Here is a 13,725-nt window from a genome sequence, read left to right on the forward strand (position 1 = left end):
CCGATAAACGCGTTCACTTTTTACAGGTGCTGCTAAACCTTAAGGAGTACGTCACGTTTTGGGTGAGCTCTGCACGGCTTTGAGAATAAGATGCAGGTGCTATGGAGATTTATTTTGGAACAATTTCTGTCCAGTTTGGAGGCTGGATTATATTTATTTGTCTTTGTCTTTCGCAGATTGAACAGTTACATGAACGTTCCTGCACGTCATCGACTTGCATTAGTAGACCCTGAGGTACAGCTTTCTTTTGTCTTGTGTTTGAATAGTGCTTTCCCAATCGTACGCCTAAATGTTCTTCCTGAAAGGTAGATTTGTATAGTGTTGAGAATTAATCCTGATCTGCCCAAACCCTTCAAACATAGAAGGATGTCGTAATATTCAGTTGTGTCAAACGTCTGTTTTATATCAAACCAAAAAATACAATTCTGCTTCTGAATGAAGGCACCTTACGTAAGAAAGGCAACCAGATGGACCGTCATGCAACGCCCTGTGCGAAAGCCCGTTCGACAGTTGTCTAGGATAACATTGAACTCAAGAAAGCTGGTTAAAGCTATTTGGGCGTAAACTTGAAGGCACTGAAGGATCTTTCCCCAGTTTTGGTGTGCCAACTACTGTGGCTTCTGTCTAGGCCACAAGAAAATATTTTGTTGAATAAATTCAGTGTTTCTAGAACGTCCGTACAAATGTGGAATCATAGTGTACGTTGTTACGTGCGCCTCGTGCTGAAGCAGCGTCACAATTAAGGGAAACCACCAGCTCTGCCAAAAACAAGTGCATGCCTGGTCACCCGTTGTGTTACCGCTAATATTTTTCACCCTCAATTGTTTCTATTGTATAAAGGTATTATTGTAGTGAGGGTGAGTTACCTGAAAATTTTGTGCAAGTGTGTTTGCCCGGTTCTATAAACTGTGGCAATTAGGATTTCTAATTGTGTTCCCCGCTTTGTCCGTGCCTGCATATAAATTTATTGAGCGTATAAATGACTGGTAACTTTCTGTCTTCGCTTGACGGCGAATTCGCCTACTTAGAACGCTTGAAATGAGGCTTCGTTGCGTATCTACGGAGGATACCCCAGGACATGTTTTGAGCTTGTCGTGCACGCCTGTACTCCATTCTACAACGAATTCCTGGTGTTACGTGTGGCTCCAGACGTCTAAGGAATCGCGCTCACGGCAGCAGCTGTATAGCTGATCACAGGGTCACAGGCTTCGTCAACTTTTGCGACCCTGCACTACTCTTTCAACTTCTTTCGAACTGTTACGCTTGCAGAACGTAGTCAAACCAAAGATCCAGTAATTATATTGGGGATCGCAAAACACCTCAGCCAATACTGCTATGTCCTTACCACATAACTTGAAAATTTGCTCAAAATGTTTATTTCCCGGTGTTTGCATCCTTCAAGCCCTAGAATAACATCATTACACCGGTGTAGCGGCCATTCGCCGGCTGTTTTTGGTTGCAGCAAACAACACATTCGAGCCGTACTTTAGAAAAAAAGCCACAAATCCAACAAAAACGGAGGGCGGATATGTCTGCTGCGCCGAGCAAACCACGCAGTGCCGCTCCATGCGGCCGATAACTACAGCTTTCGCTGTGCTTCCAGATGTCCAGGAAAGAGTGAAAGCGTTTATCAAAAGTGCTGCAGGGCCCCTTTAACATGTGTAAGGCAGTTGTGACTTTGAAACTTATCTGCATCAGCTTCCATTTACTTCCCGTCAAGGTTAGCTTCTATGTTTTGTTTAACAAAAAAATATACCAGAAGAACCAATTGCCAAATCTATGTAAAGAGTGTTATCCATTGAACTGTAATACGTGGGCTGTTTCTCGCCAATTAGACATGCTAAAAGGACAGAATAAAAATACGCACGTCCAGTTGCCGAGCATTATGCTTTCGGTGAACTTGATACTACGAAGACAATTTTCGATGTCTAGGGTCTCACTGGTGGACGATTTCATTATAAGTAGAGACCGTATGTTTAGACGCAAAAACATTTTAGGTTTCGGCGCCTACAGTAGGCACAGAATGTGCCATTTATGCAAACATAGGCGTCACATACTGTCGTTTAGGCAATTAAAAATTTAACTGTGTTTATTGACTTTCAATGAAAACGGAATAAGGACTAAGAGAACGTGAAAACGAAATAAGCATAGATAACGGTAGGCAATAAGGTGGTCGCCACGTCTCATGCGAAAATGCAAGACAAGAGATACAAAAATCACGTTGAGATTTCTCTGCCACTTATTTAAATGATACGTAAGAATTTGCTCGGGTTGCATGACCGTATGTATGCACGTATCTGTATGCTAATTGTTATTTAAGAAAGCACCTTTACGGCAATGCATATAAGTTAATTGAACAAAAGCGACTGGCTTTACGGCCGGACGCTCAGTCATTGCACGGATGGGTCGGGGTGAGTAATAAAGATGTTAGCGCTTTACTGTCCTTCCAGGGGACCTCGTTAGGGTTAGGATGTTGGATTGCAGTAACCCCATCTCACAGCCTCGAGATCGCCAGGGAATAGGTTTAATGTCAAGACCGAGAGTTTTTAACAGACACCCGATTTCTTGCAGCGAATTTGCATGTGCGTCAGAAGGAGTTTTTTAATGGTGGCTTGTTGGCACAAAATTAAATTTGAAAAGAGCACCGCGACAGGACTCTTCGAAGAGGGAGAGACTAGTCCGGTCTGGTCTCGCGCTCAGTGTTTGGGTTTCGTCCTGTGTAAAGTACTAATTTGTCCCGTTTGTACCGGTGTGTTTCCCGGAAGGAAATGTGGCTAGGGAGATCCTGTGAATTGAACCTCTACACCGTTAAATCGTACACGTAATCTCCTGGCCACCAAGAAGTCCTGAGCGATGCGGGGATAGCAGCGAAGACTTCCGGAGTGAAGTCATGACCTGTATTTTAAATGCAGAGCATTTCAGTAACTCACGATGTCACCCGCGTTGACGTCCGTCGTAGTCCGCACCCCTCCCCCTACACTATACAAAAAAAATACTATCTGGCGCCTGGTTTTGATCCCTCGACCCTGCGGGCGGAACGCAATGTACATGGTGCTCTACCCACCGCGCCACAAAGCCGACCCTGAATGGGAGGCTACGAACGCGCCTTATATCCTTCACTCATTCAAACTACGTCAAGAAGCTGCTGATACAACGCATTCACTACCACCAACTCCCCAAACACTAAACGTTAACGCAATACACCCACCCCCTATACGACGCATTTACTCGAGTCCCGCTCGCGGGGAGATGGGACCGCCAAAAACAACGCGTTGTGGACTGTGCAGTAAGGTGCCGGCACGTGCGAGAACCGCTCGCGCTGTTCGTTCCAGGCAGGGGGCGCGGGAGCACTGCGAAGGCGGGAAATTTGAACTGCTTTGGAAAAACCTCCGTTCAATTCATCAAGAGAGAAGTGAGACACGGAGGCGAAGAGCGTGATGGGTAGTAGCAGTAAGCGGATAACGGTGCCACAGGCCGTTATGGCGAATCACTGCTCTGCATTTACGACAGCTTTCACGTTGAGTGGAACGACTTAATTTTTTTAACTTTTAGGTACGCGCACCCTCCCGATTGCGTGCACGGGTGAGCGGAAGTTAGAGGGGGCGCCAGAATGCATCCAGGCTTTGAGCATTTACCAATCATATGCCAATTGTTCTGGTTGGATATATGCACGTATCTCATAGCCTGATGCGACCGGGGGGTGTGCTTCAAAATGCTTTACCGCACAGCGCCCAACGTGACATGTGTGATGCCACTGCACGAGCGATTGAGCTCATGGTAAAGTGAACTCGCCTTTCGGGCTACTTGGCGTCGATGTATTGTGCTGACGGCCTGGATTTAAGCCCCGTTGTGTCTACTCAAAATTTTTAAAACGAAAGTATTTTATACCGGGGTACGGAGACCTTACCGATGTCATGTTTGTCACGGAAACAACATCGCCAGAAATTGTTCCATGACGCGGCGGCGCGAGGATTCGAGCCCGTGATCACTCTGCCTGCATGCGGGACGTGTGAAACGCTCTGCCTAATGGGCTATAAGCTCCAGCCCTCTGTAACTCTACGAATGCGACATGTATTCTTGTCTATTCAGAGGGTGCTGCCATCTAGTAGCGGTGAAGCGAAGTAGTCATGACGCTAATGAACGCCGACAGATGGCGCCTGAATAGGGCAGTGTATAGCAACGTCCCGTACTTCCTGTGTGTGTCGTCTTTCGCGCAAAGCCCGTGTTTAATCACCAGCGTAAGCAAGCCGCAGTGTTTATGCGACACCCATTCCTAAAGCGTGGCCCAGTGTAAGAAAACTGTTGCATTAAGGCAGAAAGGCAACGACGGCGACTGGCGAATGTCGCTCTCCTAACTGCTTTGGCGGGACGAACGACACGCCAGCGGTAAGCGGAATGCGTTCACGCATTCGTGAACTCGGCCTCTACCGTTCAACAAGCTCAGCTCGTCGCAACGCAAGAGTGCCGTACACGCCACGAATCAGGACTGAAGTGGCCGCACCTTTTCCGAAGCGACCCCCCAACAGGACGCCGCTCCCCAAGCACACCCACAAGACTGCTGCCCACTCGCAAAGCGTGCTCCTTTCGCTGTGCCGGACCGTGACTTCACCAACTATTCGTTGAACACCATTTGGATTTCGCTCACACGGTTTGCGAGCGCCTGGGGTGTCACTTTCAGCCAAATTTCAATTTGGTGTTTATCCGATTCCCATGAAAGAGAGATTAGTACTGTTTAATTTTAATTTTTCTCAACTGACTTTCACGGCTTGTTTTGGTAAGTACAGTACTGCTTCTCGGGGAGAGACATGTCACGTGAGGCGCTCTGAAGCAAAGCGTTTCAAAATGCGCCACCCAGCCGCTGTGAATTGTCGAGCTCTTTGTGCCAACATTAAGATGCCTACTACACATGAATGAACGGACAGCCCCTTGTTTCCCCGCCAAAATAAAAACGTAGTCTTTTTAAGTTTCGTTCAACTATAATCAAGGAGGCATGCTTAATTTCAAATGAAAAAAAAAACGTTTGTATCGAGTATCCCGCACGTCCTGGGCTAAGCACAACTTCGCTTGATTTTTTCTACATATTACTACTTTGTACTGGTACTTTTTTCAGCGATAGTGACGCATCCATCGTTACAGACAAAGATGTACAGGTATCCTGCATGGGAGGCACAAAGGTGGGTGCTCCCTGTAGCTAACACCACTACCTTCGGGCACTAATGCAAACGTTACGACAAGAAAATATCTGCAAGACCATCTCCAACGAGGAGGACATTGGAACATAAGATCACGTAATCACGACGGACCTTCCAGTAAAACCGAAGATTGCATAGCTTAAAACCAAATGAATTCTCTTGATTTTTATATTTTTGATTGTCGCAGATGGGGAACAGGGGCACCTCGTTAGCACAGGTAGCACCAATTCTATCCTTTAAGAAAAAGACTCCTCCACACCTGTAGTCCTCTGCGTCATCGTCGTCGTTTTCGCTACAACTGTTGATGTTGATGCAGTGCTCGCTGGACTGGTCCTTCCCCGGCCACTTCCTGTGCAGTAAAGAAGGCCATAGATTGAAACTTGGACGGCGTAAACGGCCTTCAACGCGAGCAACTGTGTGTTACGACAAAACCCCTGCATGCCCTAATACATTGACAACCGGTGTCTGGCATCGGCGTGACCGAAATATGGTGCTGATAACGCTGAGAGCGAAACAAAAACAATTTGAATGAAAGAACTCGTTGGTCTGGTATTGCAAATTCAAGAAGACACTTACAGCAATGCATATATGTTGGCTGAACAAGGACGATTGGCTATGCGTGATTAATTTTCTAGTGAAGATAAAACGACTCGTAGTAAAAGGAACAAGGATAGCGATACGTGAGAAAACACTTTCACCAGCTCTATGGCTCCTGCAATGTAGTCGTGTATAAAGTGGCAATGTTTGATCAATGGGTGTGTTTCGTACGTTAAAAGTAAATGCGACTTTCGCATTTAACACAAACGTTTTTTTTTATTTGCAAATAATCGTGCTTCCTAGATTATTAGTTGAAGATAACTTGAAACGACTACACTCTTATTTTGCGGGGCTCCTTAATAAAGTATAACGACAGGTACGTAAGCGCCGTACGGTTACACGCGAAAGTGAAAGTCATCCCCTGCCGTTATCTCCATTACACGAATGGTAGCAAAATGTCCATCGCTATAAAAAATTATTATTATTGTTAAAATTAATATTGTTGTTATCATTATTATGAAAAAATTAGGAATTATGTGAAGGGAATCTACTGCGCAGCTTTGCATTTAAAAACACCTTAGTCGGGTGTGAGACGCCAAACCATGCCAGTCGAGAAAAAAAAACGCGAACCAGCCACGCCAATGTTTCGCTACTTTGTCTTCGATGTGCGGCACCGTATGGCGCCGCCATCGCACCAGTGGTAATGCGCTACATGCAAACGCTAGTGCGTCCCATTACTCGTGGTGCACTAGAAAATGTGACCCGGTACTGTCGCGTTCTGTCGCATTCATGTAAACGCTGTTACATAACCCCATTAAACTATGAGTTTACTCGTGTTTCTTTTCAGGTGTAGGCCATTTTCTTGTCCCCAAATACTTGCTTATGGCATAAGTCTGTCAAACCCCGTCTGTCGACCCTTGCAAGAGTAAACTCGAATAGTGCAAGGATCTGGAAAAGCTCCACAAGCACAAGCACGGTGATGCACACAAGACTAATCAGTGCAAGCTCTATACACGCAAGGTCTGCCCACATGTTCAAGAACTTAGGGCAGCCCTACACGGAATAAAGCACAAGTCAGCAACGGGCCCAGAAGGAGTCCCGTATACGATGCTGCGCAGCTTCGCAGACGGAAGCTCTTGCACAATTACTTCAACAAATTTTGCACAATGTGGCGCTGTCGTAAGAATGCAAGGCGGCTCATACCTAAACCCGGAAAGGCACGTTGCGGAGAGCCTGAACCCCATCTACCTTCTGCCTCCGAAATCTCGAACCGTCGAACACATAGTTCTGAGCAATATTAACAATCACATGAAAGACGACAACCAGCTCCATCCACACTATATAGTAGGCTTGAGGGCAGGTTTTTCCATTCAAGACGTCGTTCTGCGACTCCAGCGCCAGATCGTCAACAACAAAGAAAGGCGGCCACTGACGCACGCGTGACTGCCACGCTAGATCTAATTAAAGCCTTCGACAGACTCAAATACGAAACATTTTGCCGCTGCCTCCAGAAAAAACAGGTACTGGGAAAGACGGCACAGCTCAACGTGGATTCCCATTAATATGTGACTGCAGAGCAGAGCTTGCCCTAAGTGCCGAGCGCATGCATCAGGTGAGCAGTATTCAGGATTAGAGTACAGCCACTGTGGCACGAAAGTGGGAAACGGCGGCCATTTTGTTCTTCATCACTGTGTCGACATTGCCGCGTCTACTGCCTTTCCTGTATCTTCGACTTGATCGTGTGTTTACAACATCACTGAAAATGTAGCAAAATGGCCTCTTTGGACAAGCTTCTGCTTCTGAAATGCTGTTACACGCGTTATCTGCGATTCGGAACTACGTCAGTCGCGCGCAGCCGCCGAGCAGGGAGGACAAGCTTAGCCTACCATAGTTGACGGACTAAAACGCATAAACAACAAAATGGCGGCACGCATGCCCCCAGGCAGTGTAAACAAGTGCCCCGTTATGCGCTGTGACCAATCATCATTGCGGCGGAACGGAACAAAAGGAGAAAAGAGGGCCGATACTCTGTACCCCTGTCTAGCGACACTTGCAGAGCGGAACCGACAAGCCAGCCGAGACGACGAGAAACATTTTCTACCCTCCTCCATCACCACTTCTAGTGATTTACAACAGCTTTGCTGGAGATCCACTTTGGCAGGGCAGGATGGGAAGACTTTTTTGTGTTAGTTTCAGTACACAAGGTTGCTAATAGTATTTAGAATGTTGGCTTCCATCGGAAAACCACAGCGTCGATGGTGGAAAGCGTCCTGCGTCTTCAAGCTACTACTGCTCCCCGAGACATGCCACAAATATTGTTTGGAAAATCGGCTCGACTCCAACGTGCGGTAACAACATGATTTGAGAACACTGTGCTACTAAGGACGCTTTCTGTTTCTGAGGGGGAGATGAATGAGGCGGCATTTGCTTTGCTCCTTAATTTGAGAAGGCACGTATATAAAGCTGATTTAAGGTACAGGTCGCTTGTAAAATTAACTTAGCATAAACGGGCTTCTCAAAAAAATGAATGATCTGAACCCGCACTGCGAAAAAATAGGCCACTGAATTAGAAGCTAAAATCCTCCTGATAATTTAGCGTATGCTTGAGTGTGCGCTGTCTTTGACGCTTTCTTTTTACGAGGGGCCTGGACGTCCAGTTTCGTTTCTTACGCGCGATTGTAATTACGTTCAAAACCTCCGTGTGCATGGTAATTCTTTCATTGGGGCGCTGATTCCTTGGGCTTCGAGTGCAACTTAACGCCTTTTTAGGCTCGCTGTTTAATTATGTGGTCAGTAGTTGCTCTCGAAACTGCCCCCAGGGGGAGATAACGGCTGTGTTTGGCTTTTGTTATCCGCGGTCCCTTGTGGAAAGCTGGTCCATATCTCTGGTGACTTTTTCGGCCCGTGTCTTATAAACCACATACTGGAGGGACGTGGTAGTTGAAGGAATGTGTACGGGGCCGGGGTTTGTTCCCGTCCTCTTTAGCATTCGTTCCACCAAAGGCCCGCACTCCGCTAGCATAGCCACGGCGACATATGTCGTGGACATTCCACAACATTTAGTGAGGAAATAAACGTTGAGGCTCGGAGGCACAGGATAAACAATTCGTTTTGTGGCCAACTTGTGTCCGCTGCCACAGATAGTCTGGCCATCTGACCAACTCTGCCATCTTCATTCAATCCCGACTGCTGGTTGGTGTTAGTCGCCATTTAGGCTAGTCAACCTTTTCGTGTGCAGGAGGGGATAAGGGTATTCGCCGCAAAGTTGTGCAATAATTCTAGAGCACCTTCAGGCACGAAGAAATAAGATCATCATCTCTATAGGGTTCAGATAGAAATAAACGTGAAAGCGAATTCAAAGTTAATTTAATTATATAAATACTATGTGATTGACACCTTAATTGGCGTATTCATAACCCTAGCGTATTCATGGCGTATTCAAAAACCCTAGCAGTCATTCAGGCATTACGGAACCAGGGGGTCGATGAGCATTATGTAAGAATACTAGAGGATATCTACAATGGGTCTACAGCTACCATCATCCTCCATAGGGAGAGCAATAAAATACGTATAAGGAAGGGTGTCAGACAAGGAGACACGATCTCTCCAATGTTATTCACAGCATGCTTACAAGAAGTATTCAGAACGTTGGATTGGGAACAGGTGGGAGTAAGGGTTAATGGAGAATACCTCAGTAACCTCATATTTGCTGATGACGTTGCCTTGCCAAGTAACTCGGGGGACGAATTGCAAAGCATGCTTTCCGCACTGGGCGAACAGAGTAGAACCGTGGGCCTGAAAATTGATATGCAGAAAACTAAAGTAATGATCAATACCCTCGGGACAGCACAGCAGTTTGAGATAGGTGGCGAGGCAGTGGAAGTGGTAAGCGAATATATCTACTTAGGCCAAGTTGTGACCCCAGATCCCAACCATGAGGCAGAGATAATTAGACGGATCAGAATGGGGTGGGGTGCATATGGCAGACATTCTCAGATAATGAATAGCAGCTACCATTGTCGCTGAAGAAGAAAGTGTATGACAGCTGCATCTTACCCGTACTCACCTACGGGGCAGAAACTTGGAGGCTCACTAAGAGGGTTCAACTTAAATTGAGAACGACTCAGCGGGCAATGGAGCGGAAAATGATAGGGTGTAACATTAAGGGAGAAGAAGGGAGCGGAGTGGGTCAAGGAGCAAACTGGTGTTAAAGATATATTAGTAGAAATCAAGAAGAAGAAATGGACGTGGGCTGGGCATGTAATGCGAAGGCAAGATAACCGCTGGTCATTAAGGGTAACAGAATGAATCCCTAGAGAAGGCAAGCGTTTCAGGGGGCGGCAGAAAGTTAGATGGGCAGATGAGATCAAGAAGTTTGCGGGGATAAATTGGTCACAGTTGGCACAGGACCGAGGTAATTGGAGTATAATGGGAGAGGCCTTTGCCCTGCAGTGGGCGTAGATAGGCTGGTGATGATGATGTTGATTCACACCTAGAGCAATGGAATATTACGCTTATTGCTCCGCAAAATTTTTATGAGAGAGGATAACGGAAGCCACTGGACGAAAATGATTTAACAGGTGTTTCTGCGATATGAGTGCTGAAATGTTGTCGGCATTGGGAATCGTCGCACTATTTTCAGCATTTCTATTGGTGCAGCACCTAATCAAACACTTGCCGCCTTAGAGGAGGGCCAACGAATTTCATGAAAGCATTGCTGCTGTAAATTCGTCAACTCACTTAAAACCTTGAAAATTTTTTTCTACCTTGAGGGGTTTTCCAGCTCCATGTATTTTGCTCGTGCTTGTGTTCAGGCACCACATTGAAAAGCAGCGAGCGGACATGCGTCACAAGGGCTCGGTACTTCATTCGCCTGCGGGAAAATCGGTATGCCGCCAACCTACGACGTTACAAGCGTAATCAGGCCCATATGGTCACCCGTGAACACTATTTGTGAAAACTAAACGCAGTTCGACTCGAGTAAAAAGAAAACATGATCATCTCCGTCCACCTCTACAAGAAACCAACGACTAAACCAAACAACACGATGCCTCGAATAAATGAAACAAACGCCGCAGAGGCTTCCGATGGAACTGCCGAAGTTTGAAGGACAAGCAGGGGGTACTTTTTACACCTTCCTGGAGCCAAAACCGAATACTCGCTTCCAAATAAACCGCAACCTTCCGCGCCCAGAAATTTATCGTATGCTAACGCGACAAAGAAATGTACGGCTATGTTATTTAACCCTGTTGGCCCTGGCGTCGTCATTTGACGATACAGCACGGAATATCCTCTAGCGCATAAAGAACAACAAGAAAAAAACCGCTAGTGTTCTGGGCGAGGGTTGTTCATTGGTCTCTCTTGCGATAGATCATTGTTGCGCTTTCGCGGTGCTGGACAATATGAAACAGAAGCCCCAGTTGACACTGGGTATGACAACAGGGTAGGTAAGGAAACGGAAATACGTTTTTGTCAAAATGTCTATAAATCAGTAAACACTTGTACTAGAATCTTTATATCTTTTCTGAGAGATTGAGATCTTATAGGTTTCAAACAAAACGAAAAAAAAATTATTTTATAATTTGAAATTGCCCAATGACCTAATATTTGTTTCTTTAAATTATTAAATACTTGAACTATTCGTACAATTTCTCATTTCTGTGCTTCTGAGGTCCAAGGCTATACGAACACACGCAGAAAAACAATTTTTGCTTGACATAAAAATCCAAGACTCAAAGGGCCGCTGTGTTGCTGTGTTGCGGCCACAGACGTCTTCACAGCACATGGTCTGTACCCATACGGTCATTACGTTTTCTTGTAGATCGAGCAAGAATATCTAACGTTCCTCAACGACCTTGAAACCGCAACTCACAAGGTGCCCGGCATTGTTGGACACAGGAGCAGCGATGCTACTTAAGAGGCAACTCTCTATATTACCTTCAACACGCAGAGTTATCAAGGTTGAGACCATGACGTAATACAGCGGTTAATGGACGACAAGAATACCATTCTCGATCAGCGCACATTCCGACCTGGAACGTTGCCCTCCGGACGTATTTCCTGTGAACAGCTGCTGAAAGACGCCATTTGAGATACGTAAGCGGACCTTTAGACTATGGGCACTTTTAATGAAATACCGTACGTCGACCATGGGCAAAACACGGCACAGCCTTGGGGGAAAACGGAAAGAGCAAGGACGCAACATAAAGCTCTGGGAACGCGTATTGCTCAAACAAACATGCTGCAAAATACGCCGCAGTGCTTTGGTAAGGGAATCGGCTACAAGTGCGCGACAGCCTATCGTGTCATTATGAAATAACTTGGCAGTTCATCATAGACGTCGTTAGGGTAGTATAAAGCACAGCTATGAAAGCACGCTGATGTTCTGTGCACTGCTGGTCGCATTCAACATGAAAACTTTAAATTTGACAAGCATGAAAAGCACCAAATGCTACACGAAGCCGTAGGTGCAACACTGGGTCAAGCATTTTTAAGGCAGGTTCAGAGGGACCTATATCACACTGCTATATTCAACGCGGGGCATGATGAACCTACTAAAAAGCCGTATCAAGCGCCCTTTATCTGTACCGCAGTATTCGGGCACGAAGACGTTAACTTCTCCCTGCGCACACCACCCCAAGAAACACGTGCACTTTTTACAGGTGCTGCTCAACCTTAAAGAGTACGCGAGGTATTGGGTAGGCACTGCATGGCATTGAGTATAAGATCAGGTGCATTGGGGATTTAGTTTGGAACCATTTCTGTCCAGTTTGGATTCCTGATTATATTTAGTTGTCTCCGCTTTCGCAGATTGAACGGTAACATGAAGTAGGCCCCGAAGTACAGCGTTTTGTTTGTTTTGTGTTTGAATAGTGCTTTTCCAATCCTAAGCTAAAATGTTCTTTCTGAAAGGTACATTTGTATTGTGTTGAGAATTAATCCTGATCGGCCCAAAGCCTCCAAACATTGAAGGATGTAATATTAAGTTGTGTAAAACGTCTGTTTTATATCAAACCACAAAAATAAAATGCTGCTTTCTAAACCGTCATTCCTAAACCGTTACCTGTGTAGACTTTGTGCATGATTTCCCGCGTAACATTTTATATGCTGGGCTATTGAAAATGAAAACACAATGTGTATTTTGCTCTAGTTCCGTTTATTTAAACCTCCATGTTAGCTTTCTTCACTTTGTGTATGATTTCCCGTTTTATATTTCATTTTTGTCGCGGTCAATATATTTCCTGATCCATGCTTTGCTTTGGTTTTATGTGCGTTTAATTATACTCTCACCATACTTGCGAATTAAATTTGTGTAAATTTGATTGAACTCCTTTCTTGGCCGAATCAGGGGAAAGGTGGTGCGATTAATAGAATGTTGTGGGCATAGTTCTGTGAAGGACAGTGATTGGAACAACTGAGCTAACCGCTGGGCTATCCCCTTTTTATTTAAAAAGATATCTCCCTTGCGCGTGTAATTTTCTGTTCGGACAGGCGACAGCATTAACACCACCGTGACCCCTAATTATCACAAGCGGGCCACTGCTTAAATAACTCACGCAATAAAAAAAAACACAACCTATGATATTAACCCACATAACTGCAGTCGGAGCGTAAAGTGCGAGACAATAAATAAGAAATTCTTCTGAAAATCCATCATCCCAGTCCTCATATTTTTTTCATGTAATTTGTGTCGACCAATTATGTCCATCAAGCAGAACAATAAGGACACACTCATCAAGCAATCATGAACTGGTTCATATCAGGCAATTTCACGCAAAATAAATTTTGATGGGAAGTTGGAATAGCCAAAATGTCGATGCAAATACTTTATTTACAATCCGCTAAGAATGTTGCACTCAGTTAAGAAAAATCCGTAATTTTTTCGTTGTTGTCGAGCGGGAAAGGCAGAACTAACGCAAAATGAGCTGCAGCGTTTATTATTCCTTTCTTTACCCACAGTCCACTGTCCCTACAGTATATTGAAACAATTGGACGC

The sequence above is a fragment of the Haemaphysalis longicornis genome, unplaced genomic scaffold (assembly GCF_048455015.1).
Source record: "Haemaphysalis longicornis isolate Haplotype H1 unplaced genomic scaffold, Haemaphysalis longicornis Haplotype H1 scaffold_9, whole genome shotgun sequence".
Classification (NCBI taxonomy): domain Eukaryota; kingdom Metazoa; phylum Arthropoda; class Arachnida; order Ixodida; family Ixodidae; genus Haemaphysalis; species Haemaphysalis longicornis.